This window comes from Balaenoptera physalus (assembly GCF_965194825.1).
Source record: "Balaenoptera physalus genome assembly, chromosome: 1".
In the NCBI taxonomy this organism is placed as follows: domain Eukaryota; kingdom Metazoa; phylum Chordata; class Mammalia; order Artiodactyla; family Balaenopteridae; genus Balaenoptera; species Balaenoptera physalus.
Window position 1 is genome coordinate 73,799,283 of NC_138882.1, and position 18,372 is coordinate 73,817,654.

Sequence of the window (18,372 nt, forward strand, 5' to 3'; positions counted from 1 at the left end):
AAACCCCCTCAGCATTTATCGTTTGTAGACTTTTTGCTGATGGTTATGACTGGTGTGAACTGAAACCTTTTTGAATTTGAATTTGCTTGTGGCTTATAATTCCTTATACTGAGCTTTAGGCATGTCCTTTTTTTTCTTTTCCTTTTTTTTTAAAGAGTGAGTACAACTTCCCTCCTCTTATTGACTTCTTGAAAAATTTCTCATATGTTGAATTTTCTTGCCTATTGCCTACGCCAGGGCATGTTTTGAGGGCCTGTGTCATTTAGAGCCCTGCAGTCCTTGTGACTATATAAGCAACCATTGGCACTGGGTTTAAAGCTGCTGTTGTGGGAAACAGCCACAAGGCGGCAGCATTATTACGTTCTCAACTCTTGTTACTAGGGCAACTGAGTCTTCCTGGAGGCAGTTTTCCGAGGTTGAAAATTAGAGTGGAATGTGCTGGGACAAGCCCCAGAAGTTTATGTCTCCTTACTTATGTTTGTTTTTTAAACTTAATTTATATTTCTTGTCGGAGTAAATTTGATTAGAGTGTTTTGATTGTCTGGCTGTACAGAATCTGCTCAATGATTCATGCATATGTCTGTTCATCTTCGGATCCTGTTACCATGTATATGATCACAAAATATATATTTTCAAGGTAATGGTGATTATATAATTCATATAGTTTATCTGTTATATGTTTATATACATTTAACATACATTAGTATATGTATGTTAACCCCATAGTCCTAATTTACCCATCCTCCCACCTTTCATTTTGGCTAACCATTAGTTTCTTTGGTAAGTCTGTGAGTGTGTTTTTCTGTGGAAATATGTTCATTGGTAGCAATCTTAGGATAACATGTATAAATGATATCATAGGATGTTTGTCATACCCTTTTCACTTACTTAACCTTATATGATTATTTCTAGGCTCAACTGTAGTCCTGAAAACGGCATTGTTCATTTTTTTCGCGAGGCTACTATTACATTTGGTACGTATACCACTTCGTCTTTGTCCGTTCATCTGTTTATGGACCTATTTTCTGCTTCCATGTCTTGGCTATTTCAATATTGCTGCAGTGCACATTGGCCTGCCTGTGTTTTTCAGATTCTGGTGGTCTTAGGTTATAGGCCCAAAAGGTGCCATGCCGCATCATATGGTAGCTCAATTTTTACCTTTTCAAGCATCTCCATTCAGTTTGCATTAGTGTTGTTACCACGTTACATCCCAGCAGCAGCTTGAAGGTACACAGTTCTCTAAAACCCCTTCAGCATTTATCGTTTGTAGACTTTTTGCTGATGGTTATGACTGGTGTGAGCTGAAACCTTTTTGAATTTGAATTTGCATGTGGCTAATAATTCCTTATACTGAGATTTAGGCATGTCCTTTTTTTGTTTTCCTTTCTTTTAAAGAGTGAGTACAACTTCCCTCCTCTTATTGACTTCTTGAAAAATTTCTCATGTGTTGAATTTTCTTGCCTATTCCCTACCCCAGGGCATTTCTTGAGGGCCTGTGTCATTTACAGCCCTGCAGTCCTTGTGACTATGTAGGCAACCATTGGCACTGGGTTTAAAGCTGCTGCTGTGGGAAACAGCCACATGGCGGCAGCATTATTACGTCCTCAACTCTTGTTAATGGGGCAAAAGACTCTTCCTGGAGGTAGTGTTCCAAGGTTGGAAATTAGAGTGGAATGTGCTGGGACAAGCCCCCAGAAGTTTATCTCTCCTTACTTATGTTTGTTTTTTAAATTTAATTTCTATTTCTTATCGGAGTAAATCTGATTAGAGTGTTTTGATTGTCTGGCTGTACAGAATCTGCTCATTGATTCATATTTATGTTTCTTCATCTTCGGATCCTGTTACCATGTATGTGATTACAGAATATATATTGTAAAGGTATTCGTGATTATATAATTCATATACTTTATATGTTATATGTTTATATACATTTAACATACATTAGTATATGTATGTTAACCCCATAGTCCTAATTTACCCATCCTCCCACCTTTCATTTTGGCTAACCATTAGTTTATTTGATAAGTCTGTGAGTGTCTTTTTCTGTGGAAATATGTTCATTGGTAGCAATCTTAGGATAACATGTATAAATGATATCATAGGCTGTTTGTCATACCCTTTTCACTTACTTAACCTTATATGATTATTTCAAGGCTCAACTGTAGTCCAGAAAACGGCATTGTTCATTTTTTTCCCGAGCTTACTATTCCATTCTGTCCATATACCACTTCTTCTTTTTCCATTCATATGTTTATGAACCTTTTTTTTTGCTTTCATGTCTTGGCTATTTCAATATTACTGCAGTGCACATTTGCCTGCCTCTGTCTTTCCGATCCTGGTGGTCTTCGTTTATAGGCTCAAAGGTGCCCTGCCGCATCATATGGTAGCTCAGTTTTTACCTTGTAAAGCAGCTCCATTCAGTTCTTGTTAGTGCTTTTACCACTTTACATCGCACCAGCAGCTAGTAGGTATGAGTTGTCTAAAACCCATTCAGCATTTATAGTTTGTAGACTTTTTGCTAATGGCCATTTGACTGGTGTGAGCTGAAACCTTTTTGGAGGTTGGAAACGCATGTGGCTAATAATTCCTTATACTGAGCTTTAACCATATCCTTTTTCTTCGTTTCCTTTTTTTGTTAAAGAGTAGGTACAACTTCCCTCCTCTCTTGACTTCTTGAAAAATTTCTCATGTGTTGAATTTTCCTGCCTATTCCCTACCCCAGGGCATTTTTTGAGGGCAGGTGTCATTTAGAGCCCTGCATTCCTTGGGACTATTAAGCAACCATTAGCAGTGGGTTTAAAGCTGCTCTTGTGCGAAACAGCCACAAGGCGGCAGCATTATTACGTTCTCAACTCTTGTTACTTGGGCAAAAGAGTCTTCCTGGAGGTAGGGTTCCGAGGTTGTAAATTAGAGTGGAATGTGCAGGGACAAGCCCCCAGAAGTTTATGTCTCCTTACTTATGTTTGTTTTTTAAATTTAGTTTCTATTTCTTATCGGAGTAAATTTGATTAGAGTGTGTTGATTGTCTGGCTGTACAGAATCTGCTCAATGATTCATACTTATGTCTGTTCACCTTTGGACCCTGTTACCATGTATGTGATTACAGAATGTATATTTTAAAGGTATTGGTGATTATATAATTCATATAATTTATCTGTTCTATGTTTATATACATTTAACATACATTAGTATATGTATATTAACCCCATAGTCCTAATTTAACCATCCTCCCACCTTTCCTTTTGGCTAACCATTAGTTTACTTGATAAGTCTGTGAGTGTCTTTTTCTCTGGAAATATGTTCTTTGGTAGCAATCTTTGGATAACATGTATAAATGATATCATAGGATATTTGTCATACCCTTTTGACTTACTTAACCTTATATGATTATTTGTAGGCTCAACTGTAGTCGTGAAAACGGCATTGTTCCTTTTTTTCCCGAGGCTACTATTCCATTTGGTACGTATACCACTTCATCTTTGTCCATTCATTTGTTTATGGACCTTTTTTTTGCTTCCATGTCTTGGCTATTTCAATATTGTTGCAGTGCATATTTGCCTGCATCTGTCTTTCCGATTTTGGTGGTTTTATATTATAGGCCCAAAAGGTGCCCTGCCGCATCATATGTTAACTCAATTTTTACCTTTTCAAGCAGCTCCATTCAGTTTTCGTTAGTGCTCTTACCACTTTACATCGCACCGGCACCAAGAAGGTACACAGTTCTCTAAAACCCCTTCAGCATTTATAGTTTGTAGACTTTTTGCTGCTGGTCATGACTGGTGTGAGCTGAAACCTTATTGAATTTGAATTTGCATATGGCTAATAATTTCCTTTACTGAGCTTTAGGCATGCCCTTTTTTTCTTTTCCTTTTTTTTTAAAGAGTGAGTACAACCTCCCTCCTCTTATTGACTTCTTGAAAAATTTCTCATGTGTTGAATTTTCTTGCCTATTCCCTACCCCAGGGCATTTTTTGAGGGCCTGTGTCATTTACAGCCCTGCAGTCCTTGTGAGTCTATAAGCAACCATTGGCACTGGGTTTAAAGCTGCTGTTGTGGGAAATAGCCACAAGGCAGCAGCATTATTACGTTCTCAACACTTGTTACTAGGGCAGCAGAGTCTTCCTGGAGGTAGTGTTCCGAGGTTGTAAACTAGAGTGGAATGTGCTGGGACAAGCCCCCAGAAGTTTATATCTCCTTACTTATGTTTGTTTTTTAAATTTATTTTCTACTTCTTATCGGAGTAAATTTGATTAGAGTGTTTTGATTGTCTGGCTGTACAGAATCTGCTCAATGATTCATACATATGTCTGTTCATCTTCGGAACCTGTTACCACGTATGTGATTACAGAATGTATATTTTGAAGGGATTGGTGATTATATAATTCATATCATTTATATGTTATATGTTTATGTACATTTAACTTACATTAGTATATTCATGTTAACCCCATAGTCCTAATTTACCCATCCCCCCACCTTTCATTTTGGCTAACCATTAGTTTATTTGATAAGTCTGTGAGTGTCTTTTTCTGTGGAAATATGTTCATTGGTAGCAATCTTAGGATAACATGTATAAATGATATCATAGGACATTTGTCATACCCTTTTGACTTACTTATTGTTATATGATTATTTCTAGGCTCAACTGTAGTCCTGAAAACGGCATTGTTCATTTTTTTCCCGAGGCTACTATTCCATTCTGTCCATATACCACTTCTTCTTTTTCCCGTCATCTGTTTATGGACCTTTTTTTGCTTCCATGTCTTGGCTCTTTCAATATTGCTGCAGTGCACATTTGCCTGCCTCTGTCTTTCCGATTCTGGTGGTCTTAGGTTATAGGCCCAAAAGGTGCCCTGCCGCATCATATGGTAGCTCAATTTTTACCTTTTCAAGCACAGCTCCATTCAGTTTGCGTTAGTGCTGTTGCCACTTTACATCCCACCAGCAGCCAGAAGGTACACAGTTCTCTAAAACCCCCTCAGCATTTATCGTTTGTAGACTTTTTGCTGATGGTTATGACTGGTGTGAACTGAAACCTTTTTGAATTTGAATTTGCTTGTGGCTTATAATTCCTTATACTGAGCTTTAGGCATGTCCTTTTTTTTCTTTTCCTTTTTTTTTAAAGAGTGAGTACAACTTCCCTCCTCTTATTGACTTCTTGAAAAATTTCTCATATGTTGAATTTTCTTGCCTATTGCCTACGCCAGGGCATGTTTTGAGGGCCTGTGTCATTTAGAGCCCTGCAGTCCTTGTGACTATATAAGCAACCATTGGCACTGGGTTTAAAGCTGCTGTTGTGGGAAACAGCCACAAGGCGGCAGCATTATTACGTTCTCAACTCTTGTTACTAGGGCAACTGAGTCTTCCTGGAGGCAGTTTTCCGAGGTTGAAAATTAGAGTGGAATGTGCTGGGACAAGCCCCAGAAGTTTATGTCTCCTTGCTTATGTTTGTTTTTTAAACTTAATTTATATTTCTTGTCGGAGTAAATTTGATTAGAGTGTTTTGATTGTCTGGCTGTACAGAATCTGCTCAATGATTCATGCATATGTCTGTTCATCTTCGGATCCTGTTACCATGTATATGATCACAAAATATATATTTTCAAGGTAATGGTGATTATATAATTCATATAGTTTATCTGTTATATGTTTATATACATTTAACATACATTAGTATATGTATGTTAACCCCATAGTCCTAATTTACCCATCCTCCCACCTTTCATTTTGGCTAACCATTAGTTTCTTTGGTAAGTCTGTGAGTGTGTTTTTCTGTGGAAATATGTTCATTGGTAGCAATCTTAGGATAACATGTATAAATGATATCATAGGATGTTTGTCATACCCTTTTCACTTACTTAACCTTATATGATTATTTCTAGGCTCAACTGTAGTCCTGAAAACGGCATTGTTCATTTTTTTCGCGAGGCTACTATTACATTTGGTACGTATACCACTTCGTCTTTGTCCATTCATCTGTTTATGGACCTATTTTCTGCTTCCATGTCTTGGCTATTTCAATATTGCTGCAGTGCACATTGACCTGCCTGTGTTTTTCAGATTCTGGTGGTCTTAGGTTATAGGCCCAAAAGGTGCCATGCCGCATCATATGGTAGCTCAATTTTTACCTTTTCAAGCATCTCCATTCAGTTTGCATTAGTGTTGTTACCACGTTACATCCCAGCAGCAGCTTGAAGGTACACAGTTCTCTAAAACCCCTTCAGCATTTATCGTTTGTAGACTTTTTGCTGATGGTTATGACTGGTGTGAGCTGAAACCTTTTTGAATTTGAATTTGCATGTGGCTAATAATTCCTTATACTGAGCTTTAGGCATGTCCTTTTTTTGTTTTCCTTTTTTTTAAAGACTGAGTACAACTTCCCTCCTCTTATTGACTTCTTGAAAAATTTCTCATGTGTTGAATTTTCTTGCCTATTCCCTACCCCAGGGCATTTCTTGAGGGCCTGTGTCATTTACAGCCCTGCAGTCCTTGTGACTATGTAGGCAACCATTGGCACTGGGTTTAAAGCTGCTGCTGTGGGAAACAGCCACATGGCGGCAGCATTATTACGTCCTCAACTCTTGTTAATGGGGCAAAAGACTCTTCCTGGAGGTAGTGTTCCAAGGTTGGAAATTAGAGTGGAATGTGCTGGGACAAGCCCCCAGAAGTTTATCTCTCCTTACTTATGTTTGTTTTTTAAATTTAATTTCTATTTCTTATCGGAGTAAATCTGATTAGAGTGTTTTGATTTTCTGGCTGTACAGAATCTGCTCATTGATTCATATTTATGTTTCTTCATCTTCGGATCCTGTTACCATGTATGTGATTACAGAATATATATTGTAAAGGTATTCGTGATTATATAATTCATATACTTTATATGTTATATGTTTATATACATTTAACATACATTAGTATATGTATGTTAACCCCATAGTCCTAATTTACCCATCCTCCCACCTTTCATTTTGGCTAACCATTAGTTTATTTGATAAGTCTGTGAGTGTCTTTTTCTGTGGAAATATGTTCATTGGTAGCAATTTTACGATAACATATATAAATGATATCATAGGATATTTGTCATACCCTTTTCACTTACTTAACGTTATATGATTATTTCTAGGCTCAACTGTAGTCCTGAAAACGGCATTGTTCATTTTTTTCACGAGCCTGCTATTCCATTCTGTCCATATACCACTTCGTCTTTGTCCATACATCTGTTTATGGACCTTTTTTTTTCCTTCCATGTCTTGGCTATTTCAATGTTGCTGCAGTGCACATTTGCCTGCCTCTGTCTTTCCGATTCTGGTGGTCTTAGGTTATAGGCCCAAAAGGTGCCCTGCCGCATCATATGGTAGCTCAATTTTTACCTTTTCAAGCAGCTCCATTCAGTTTGCGTTAGTGCTGTTGCCACTTTACATCCCACCAGCAACTAGAAGGTACACAGTTCTCTAAAACCCCTTCAGCATTTATAGTTTGTAGACTTTTTGCTGATGGTCATGACTCTTGTGAGCTTAAACCTTTTTGAATTTGAATATGTATGTGGCTAATAATTCCTTATACTGAGCTTTAGGCATGTCCTTTTTTTTGTTTTCCTTTTTTTTAAAGAGTGAGTACAACTTCCCTCCTCTTATTGACTTCTTGAAAAATTACTCATGTGTTGAATTTTCTTGCCTATTCCCTACCCCAGGGCATGTTTTGTGGGCCTGTGTCATTTACAGCCCTGCAGTCCTTGTGACTATATAACCAACCATTGGCACTGGGTTTAAAGCTGCTGTTGTGGGAAAGAGCCACAAGACGGCAGCATTATTACATTCTCAACTCTTGTTATTAGGGCAACAGAGTCTTCCTGGAGGTAGTGTTCCCAGGTTGTAAATTAGAGAGGAATGTCCTGGGACAAGCCCCCAGAAGTTTATGTCTCCTTACTTATGTTTGTTTTTTAAATTTAATTTCTATTTCTTATCGGAGTAAATTTGATTAGAGTGTTTTGATTGTCTGGCTGTACAGAATCTGCTCAATGATTCATACATACGTCTGTTCATCTTCGGATACTGTTACCATGTATGTGATCACAAAATGTATATTTTGAAGGTATTGGTGATGATATAATTCATGTAATTTATATGTTATATGTTTATATACATTTAACATACATTAGTATATGTATGTTAACCCCATAGTCCTAATTTACCCATCCTCCCACCTTTCATTTTGGCTAACCATTAGTTTATTTGATAAGTCTGTGAGTGTCTTTTTCTGTGGAAATATGTTCATTGGTAGCAATCTTAGGATAACATGTATAAATGATATCATAGGCTGTTTGTCATACCCTTTTCACTTACTTAACCTTATATGATTATTTCAAGGCTCAACTGTAGTCCAGAAAACGGCATTGTTCATTTTTTTCCCGAGCTTACTATTCCATTCTGTCCATATACCACTTCTTCTTTTTCCATTCATATGTTTATGGACCTTTTTTTTTGCTTTCATGTCTTGGCTATTTCAATATTACTGCAGTGCACATTTGCCTGCCTCTGTCTTTCCGATCCTGGTGGTCTTCGTTTATAGGCTCAAAGGTGCCCTGCCGCATCATATGGTAGCTCAATTTTTACCTTGTAAAGCAGCTCCATTCAGTTCTTGTTAGTGCTTTTACCACTTTACATCGCACCAGCAGCTAGTAGGTATGAGTTGTCTAAAACCCATTCAGCATTTATAGTTTGTAGACTTTTTGCTAATGGCCATTTGACTGGTGTGAGCTGAAACCTTTTTGGAGGTTGGAAACGCATGTGGCTAATAATTCCTTATACTGAGCTTTAACCATATCCTTTTTCTTCGTTTCCTTTTTTTGTTAAAGAGTAGGTACAACTTCCCTCCTCTCTTGACTTCTTGAAAAATTTCTCATGTGTTGAATTTTCCTGCCTATTCCCTACCCCAGGGCATTTTTTGAGGGCAGGTGTCATTTAGAGCCCTGCATTCCTTGGGACTATTAAGCAACCATTAGCAGTGGGTTTAAAGCTGCTCTTGTGCGAAACAGCCACAAGGCGGCAGCATTATTACGTTCTCAACTCTTGTTACTTGGGCAAAAGAGTCTTCCTGGAGGTAGGGTTCCGAGGTTGTAAATTAGAGTGGAATGTGCAGGGACAAGCCCCCAGAAGTTTATGTCTCCTTACTTATATTTGTTTTTTAAATTTAGTTTCTATTTCTTATCGGAGTAAATTTGATTAGAGTGTGTTGATTGTCTGGCTGTACAGAATCTGCTCAATGATTCATACTTATGTCTGTTCACCTTTGGACCCTGTTACCATGTATGTGATTACAGAATGTATATTTTAAAGGTATTGGTGATTATATAATTCATATAATTTATCTGTTATATGTTTATATACATTTAACATACATTAGTATATGTATATTAACCCCATAGTCCTAATTTACCCATGCTCCCACCTTTCCTTTTGGCTAACCATTAGTTTACTTGATAAGTCTGTGAGTGTCTTTTTCTGTGGAAATATGTTCTTTGGTAGCAATCTTAGGATAACATGTATAAATGATATCATAGGATATTTGTCATACCCTTTTGACTTACTTAACCTTATATGATTATTTGTAGGCTCAACTGTAGTCGTGAAAACGGCATTGTTCCTTTTTTTCCCGAGGCTCCTATTCCATTTGGTACGTATACCACTTCATCTTTGTCCATTCATTTGTTTATGGACCTTTTTTTTGCTTCCATGTCTTGGCTATTTCAATATTGTTGCAGTGCATATTTGCCTGCATCTGTCTTTCCGATTTTGGTGGTTTTATATTATAGGCCCAAAAGGTGCCCTGCCGCATCATATGTTAACTCAATTTTTACCTTTTCAAGCAGCTCCATTCAGTTTTCGTTAGTGCTCTTACCACTTTACATCCCACCGGCACCAGGAAGGTACACAGTTCTCTAAAACCCCTTCAGCATTTATAGTTTGTAGACTTTTTGCTGGTGGTCATGACTGGTGTGAGCTGAAACCTTATTGAATTTGAATTTGCATATGGCTAATAATTTCCTTTACTGAGCTTTAGGCATGCCTTTTTTTTCTTTTCCTTTTTTTTTAAAGAGTGAGTACAACCTCCCTCCTCTTATTGACTTCTTGAAAAATTTCTCATGTGTTGAATTTTCTTGCCTATTCCCTACCCCAGGGCATTTTTTGAGGGCCTGTGTCATTTACAGCCCTGCAGTCCTTGTGAGTCTATAAGCAACCATTGGCACTGGGTTTAAAGCTGCTGTTGTGGGAAATAGCCACAAGGCAGCAGCATTATTATGTTCTCAACACTTGTTACTAGGGCAGCAGAGTCTTCCTGGAGGTAGTGTTCCGAGGTTGTAAACTAGAGTGGAATGTGCTGGGACAAGCCCCCAGAAGTTTATATCCCCTTACTTATGTTTGTTTTTTAAATTTATTTTCTACTTCTTATCGGAGTAAATATGATTAGAGTGTTTTGATTGTCTGGCTGTACAGAATCTGCTCAATGATTCATACATATGTCTGTTCATCTTCGGAACCTGTTACCACGTATGTGATTACAGAATGTATATTTTGAAGGGATTGGTGATTATATAATTCATATCATTTATATGTTATATGTTTATGTACATTTAACTTACATTAGTATATTCATGTTAACCCCATAGTCCTAATTTACCCATCCCCCCACCTTTCATTTTGGCTAACCATTAGTTTATTTGATAAGTCTGTGAGTGTCTTTTTCTGTGGAAATATGTTCATTGGTAGCAATCTTAGGATAACATGTATAAATGATATCATAGGACATTTGTCATACCCTTTTGACTTACTTATCGTTATATGATTATTTCTAGGCTCAACTGTAGTCCTGAAAACGGCATTGTTCATTTTTTTCCCGAGGCTACTATTCCATTCTGTCCATATACCACTTCTTCTTTTTCCCGTCATCTGTTTATGGACCTTTTTTTGCTTCCATGTCTTGGCTCTTTCAATATTGCTGCAGTGCACATTTGCCTGCCTCTGTCTTTCCGATTCTGGTGGTCTTAGGTTATAGGCCCAAAAGGTGCCCTGCCGCATCATATGGTAGCTCAATTTTTACCTTTTCAAGCACAGCTCCATTCAGTTTGCGTTAGTGCTGTTGCCACTTTACATCCCACCAGCAGCCAGAAGGTACACAGTTCTCTAAAACCCCCTCAGCATTTATCGTTTGTAGACTTTTTGCTGATGGTTATGACTGGTGTGAACTGAAACCTTTTTGAATTTGAATTTGCTTGTGGCTTATAATTCCTTATACTGAGCTTTAGGCATGTCCTTTTTTTTCTTTTCCTTTTTTTTTAAAGAGTGAGTACAACTTCCCTCCTCTTATTGACTTCTTGAAAAATTTCTCATATGTTGAATTTTCTTGCCTATTGCCTACGCCAGGGCATGTTTTGAGGGCCTGTGTCATTTAGAGCCCTGCAGTCCTTGTGACTATATAAGCAACCATTGGCACTGGGTTTAAAGCTGCTGTTGTGGGAAACAGCCACAAGGCGGCAGCATTATTACGTTCTCAACTCTTGTTACTAGGTCAACTGAGTCTTCCTGGAGGCAGTTTTCCAAGGTTGTAAATTAGAGTGGAATGTGCTGGGACAAGCCCCAGAAGTTTATGTCTCCTTACTTATGTTTGTGTTTTAAACTTAATTTATACTTCTTGTCGGAGTAAATTTGATTAGAGTGTGTTGATTGTCTGGCTGTACAGAATCTGCTCAATGATTCATACTTATGTCTGTTCACCTTCGGACCCTGTTACCATGTATGTGATCACAGAATGTATATTTTAAAGGTATTGGTGATTATATAATTCATATAGTTTATCTGTTATATGTTTATATACATTTAACATACATTAGTATATGTATGTTAACCCCATAGTCCTAATTTACCCATCCTCCCACCTTTCATTTTGGCTAACCATTAGTTTCTTTGGTAAGTCTGTGAGTGTGTTTTTCTGTGGAAATATGTTCATTGGTAGCAATCTTAGGATAACATGTATAAATGATATCATAGGATGTTTGTCATACCCTTTTCACTTACTTAACCTTATATGATTATTTCTAGGCTCAACTGTAGTCCTGAAAACGGCATTGTTCATTTTTTTCGCGAGGCTACTATTACATTTGGTACGTATACCACTTCGTCTTTGTCCATTCATCTGTTTATGGACCTATTTTCTGCTTCCATGTCTTGGCTATTTCAATATTGCTGCAGTGCACATTGGCCTGCCTGTGTTTTTCAGATTCTGGTGGTCTTAGGTTATAGGCCCAAAAGGTGCCATGCCGCATCATATGGTAGCTCAATTTTTACCTTTTCAAGCATCTCCATTCAGTTTGCATTAGTGTTGTTACCACGTTACATCCCAGCAGCAGCTTGAAGGTACATAGTTCTCTAAAACCCCTTCAGCATTTATCGTTTGTAGACTTTTTGCTGATGGTTATGACTGGTGTGAGCTGAAACCTTTTTGAATTTGAATTTGCATGTGGCTAATAATTCCTTATACTGAGCTTTAGGCATGTCCTTTTTTTGTTTTCCTTTTTTTTAAAGAGTGAGTACAACTTCCCTCCTCTTATTGACTTCTTGAAAAATTTCTCATGTGTTGAATTTTCTTGCCTATTCCCTACCCCAGGGCATTTCTTGAGGGCCTGTGTCATTTACAGCCCTGCAGTCCTTGTGACTATGTAGGCAACCATTGGCACTGGGTTTAAAGCTGCTGCTGTGGGAAACAGCCACATGGCGGCAGCATTATTACGTCCTCAACTCTTGTTAATGGGGCAAAAGACTCTTCCTGGAGGTAGTGTTCCAAGGTTGGAAATTAGAGTGGAATGTGCTGGGACAAGCCCCCAGAAGTTTATCTCTCCTTACTTATGTTTGTTTTTTAAATTTAATTTCTATTTCTTATCGGAGTAAATCTGATTAGAGTGTTTTGATTTTCTGGCTGTACAGAATCTGCTCATTGATTCATATTTATGTTTCTTCATCTTCGGATCCTGTTACCATGTATGTGATTACAGAATATATATTTTAAAGGTATTCGTGATTATATAATTCATATACTTTATATGTTATATGTTTATATACATTTAACATACATTAGTATATGTATGTTAACCCCATAGTCCTAATTTACCCATCCTCCCACCTTTCATTTTGGCTAACCATTAGTTTATTTGATAAGTCTGTGAGTGTCTTTTTCTGTGGAAATATGTTCATTGGTAGCAATTTTACGATAACATATATAAATGATATCATAGGATATTTGTCATACCCTTTTCACTTACTTAACGTTATATGATTATTTCTAGGCTCAACTGTAGTCCTGAAAACGGCATTGTTCATTTTTTTCACGAGCCTACTATTCCATTCTGTCCATATACCACTTCGTCTTTATCCATACATCTGTTTATGGACCTTTTTTTTTCCTTCCATGTCTTGGCTATTTCAATGTTGCTGCAGTGCACATTTGCCTGCCTCTGTCTTTCCGATTCTGGTGGTCTTAGGTTATAGGCCCAAAAGGTGCCCTGCCGCATCATATGGTAGCTCAATTTTTACCTTTTCAAGCAGCTCCATTCAGTTTGTGTTAGTACTGTTGCCACTTTACATCCCACCAGCAACTAGAAGGTACACAGTTCTCTAAAACCCCTTCAGCATTTATAGTTTGTAGACTTTTTGCTGATGGTCATGACTCTTGTGAGCTTAAACCTTTTTGAATTTGAATATGTATGTGGCTAATAATTCCTTATACTGAGCTTTAGGCATGTCCTTTTTTTTGTTTTCCTTTTTTTTAAAGAGTGAGTACAACTTCCCTCCTCTTATTGACTTCTTGAAAAATTTCTCATGTGTTGAATTTTCTTGCCTATTCCCTACCCCAGGGCATGTTTTGTGGGCCTGTGTCATTTACAGCCCTGCAGTCCTTGTGACTATATAACCAACCATTGGCACTGGGTTTAAAGCTGCTGTTGTGGGAAAGAGCCACAAGACGGCAGCATTATTACATTCTCAACTCTTGTTATTAGGGCAACGGAGTCTTCCTGGATGTAGTGTTCCCAGGTTGTAAATTAGAGAGGAATGTCCTGGGAGAAGCCCCCAGAAGTTTATGTCTCCTTACTTATGTTTGTTTTTTAAATTTAATTTCTATTTCTTATCGGAGTAAATTTGATTAGAGTGTTTTGATTGTCTGGCTGTACAGAATCTGCTCAATGATTCATACATACGTCTGTTCATCTTCGGATACTGTTACCATGTATGTGATCACAAAATGTATATTTTGAAGGTATTGGTGATGATATAATTCATGTAATTTATATGTTATATGTTTATATACATTTAACATACATTAGTATATGTATGTTAACCCCATAGTCCTAATTTACCCATCCTCCCACCTTTCATTTTGGCTAACCATTAGTTTATTTGATAAGTCTGTGAGTGTCTTTTTCTGTGGAAATATGTTCATTGGTAGCAATCTTAGGATAACATGTATAAATGATATCATAGGCTGTTTGTCATACCCTTTTCACTTACTTAACCTTATATGATTATTTCAAGGCTCAACTGTAGTCCAGAAAACGGCATTGTTCATTTTTTTCCCGAGCTTACTATTCCATTCAGTCCATATACCACTTCTTCTTTTTCCATTCATATGTTTATGGACCTTTTTTTTTGCTTTCATGTCTTGGCTATTTCAATATTACTGCAGTGCACATTTGCCTGCCTCTGTCTTTCCGATCCTGGTGGTCTTCGTTTATAGGCTCAAAGGTGCCCTGCCGCATCATATGGTAGCTCAATTTTTACCTTGTAAAGCAGCTCCATTCAGTTCTTGTTAGTGCTTTTACCACTTTACATCCCACCAGCAGCTAGTAGGTATGAGTTGTCTAAAACCCATTCAGCATTTATAGTTTGTAGACTTTTTGCTAATGGCCATTTGACTGGTGTGAGCTGAAACCTTTTTGGAGGTTGGAAACGCATGTGGCTAATAATTCCTTATACTGAGCTTTAACCATATCCTTTTTCTTCGTTTCCTTTTTTTGTTAAAGAGTAGGTACAACTTCCCTCCTCTCTTGACTTCTTGAAAAATTTCTCATGTGTTGAATTTTCCTGCCTATTCCCTACCCCAGGGCATTTTTTGAGGGCAGGTGTCATTTAGAGCCCTGCATTCCTTGGGACTATTAAGCAACCATTAGCAGTGGGTTTAAAGCTGCTCTTGTGCGAAACAGCCACAAGGCGGCAGCATTATTACGTTCTCAACTCTTGTTACTTGGGCAAAAGAGTCTTCCTGGAGGTAGGGTTCCGAGGTTGTAAATTAGAGTGGAATGTGCAGGGACAAGCCCCCAGAAGTTTATGTCTCCTTACTTATATTTGTTTTTTAAATTTAGTTTCTATTTCTTATCGGAGTAAATTTGATTAGAGTGTGTTGATTGTCTGGCTGTACAGAATCTGCTCAATGATTCATACTTATGTCTGTTCACCTTTGGACCCTGTTACCATGTATGTGATTACAGAATGTATATTTTAAAGGTATTGGTGATTATATAATTCATATAATTTATCTGTTATATGTTTATATACATTTAACATACATTAGTATATGTATATTAACCCCATAGTCCTAATTTACCCATGCTCCCACCTTTCCTTTTGGCTAACCATTAGTTTACTTGATAAGTCTGTGAGTGTCTTTTTCTGTGGAAATATGTTCTTTGGTAGCAATCTTAGGATAACATGTATAAATGATATCATAGGATATTTGTCATACCCTTTTGACTTACTTAACCTTATATGATTATTTGTAGGCTCAACTGTAGTCGTGAAAACGGCATTGTTCCTTTTTTTCCCGAGGCTCCTATTCCATTTGGTACGTATACCACTTCATCTTTGTCCATTCATTTGTTTATGGACCTTTTTTTTGCTTCCATGTCTTGGCTATTTCAATATTGTTGCAGTGCATATTTGCCTGCATCTGTCTTTCCGATTTTGGTGGTTTTATATTATAGGCCCAAAAGGTGCCCTGCCGCATCATATGTTAACTCAATTTTTACCTTTTCAAGCAGCTCCATTCAGTTTTCGTTAGTGCTCTTACCACTTTACATCCCACCGGCACCAAGAAGGTACACAGTTCTCTAAAACCCCTTCAGCATTTATAGTTTGTAGACTTTTTGCTGGTGGTCATGACTGGTGTGAGCTGAAACCTTATTGAATTTGAATTTGCATATGGCTAATAATTTCCTTTACTGAGCTTTAGGCATGCCTTTTTTTTCTTTTCCTTTTTTTTTAAAGAGTGAGTACAACCTCCCTCCTCTTATTGACTTCTTGAAAAATTTCTCATGTGTTGAATTTTCTTGCCTATTCCCTACCCCAGGGCATTTTTTGAGGGCCTGTGTCATTTACAGCCCTGCAGTCCTTGTGAGTCTATAAGCAACCATTGGCACTGGGTTTAAAGCTGCTGTTGTGGGAAATAGCCACAAGGCAGCAGCATTATTATGTTCTCAACACTTGTTACTAGGGCAGCAGAGTCTTCCTGGAGGTAGTGTTCCGAGGTTGTAAACTAGAGTGGAATGTGCTGGGACAAGCCCCCAGAAGTTTATATCCCCTTACTTATGTTTGTTTTTTAAATTTATTTTCTACTTCTTATCGGAGTAAATATGATTAGAGTGTTTTGATTGTCTGGCTGTACAGAATCTGCTCAATGATTCATACATATGTCTGTTCATCTTCGGAACCTGTTACCACGTATGTGATTACAGAATGTATATTTTGAAGGGATTGGTGATTATATAATTCATATCATTTATATGTTATATGTTTATGTACATTTAACTTACATTAGTATATTCATGTTAACCCCATAGTCCTAATTTACCCATCCCCCCACCTTTCATTTTGGCTAACCATTAGTTTATTTGATAAGTCTGTGAGTGTCTTTTTCTGTGGAAATATGTTCATTGGTAGCAATCTTAGGATAACATGTATAAATGATATCATAGGACATTTGTCATACCCTTTTGACTTACTTATCGTTATATGATTATTTCTAGGCTCAACTGTAGTCCTGAAAACGGCATTGTTCATTTTTTTCCCGAGGCTACTATTCCATTCTGTCCATATACCACTTCTTCTTTTTCCCGTCATCTGTTTATGGACCTTTTTTTGCTTCCATGTCTTGGCTCTTTCAATATTGCTGCAGTGCACATTTGCCTGCCTCTGTCTTTCCGATTCTGGTGGTCTTAGGTTATAGGCCCAAAAGGTGCCCTGCCGCATCATATGGTAGCTCAATTTTTACCTTTTCAAGCACAGCTCCATTCAGTTTGCGTTAGTGCTGTTGCCACTTTACATCCCACCAGCAGCCAGAAGGTACACAGTTCTCTAAAACCCCCTCAGCATTTATCGTTTGTAGACTTTTTGCTGATGGTTATGACTGGTGTGAACTGAAACCTTTTTGAATTTGAATTTGCTTGTGGCTTATAATTCCTTATACTGAGCTTTAGGCATGTCCTTTTTTTTCTTTTCCTTTTTTTTTAAAGAGTGAGTACAACTTCCCTCCTCTTATTGACTTCTTGAAAAATTTCTCATATGTTGAATTTTCTTGCCTATTGCCTACGCCAGGGCATGTTTTGAGGGCCTGTGTCATTTAGAGCCCTGCAGTCCTTGTGACTATATAAGCAACCATTGGCACTGGGTTTAAAGCTGCTGTTGTGGGAAACAGCCACAAGGCGGCAGCATTATTACGTTCTCAACTCTTGTTACTAGGTCAACTGAGTCTTCCTGGAGGCAGTTTTCCAAGGTTGTAAATTAGAGTGGAATGTGCTGGGACAAGCCCCAGAAGTTTATGTCTCCTTACTTATGTTTGTGTTTTAAACTTAATTTATACTTCTTGTCGGAGTAAATTTGATTAGAGTGTGTTGATTGTCTGGCTGTACAGAATCTGCTCAATGATTCATACTTATGTCTGTTCACCTTCGGACCCTGTTACCATGTATGTGATCACAGAATGTATATTTTAAAGGTATTGGTGATTATATAATTCATATAGTTTATCTGTTATATGTTTATATACATTTAACATACATTAGTATATGTATGTTAACCCCATAGTCCTAATTTACCCATCCTCCCACCTTTCATTTTGGCTAACCATTAGTTTCTTTGGTAAGTCTGTGAGTGTGTTTTTCTGTGGAAATATGTTCATTGGTAGCAATCTTAGGATAACATGTATAAATGATATCATAGGATGTTTGTCATACCCTTTTCACTTACTTAACCTTATATGATTATTTCTAGGCTCAACTGTAGTCCTGAAAACGGCATTGTTCATTTTTTTCGCGAGGCTACTATTACATTTGGT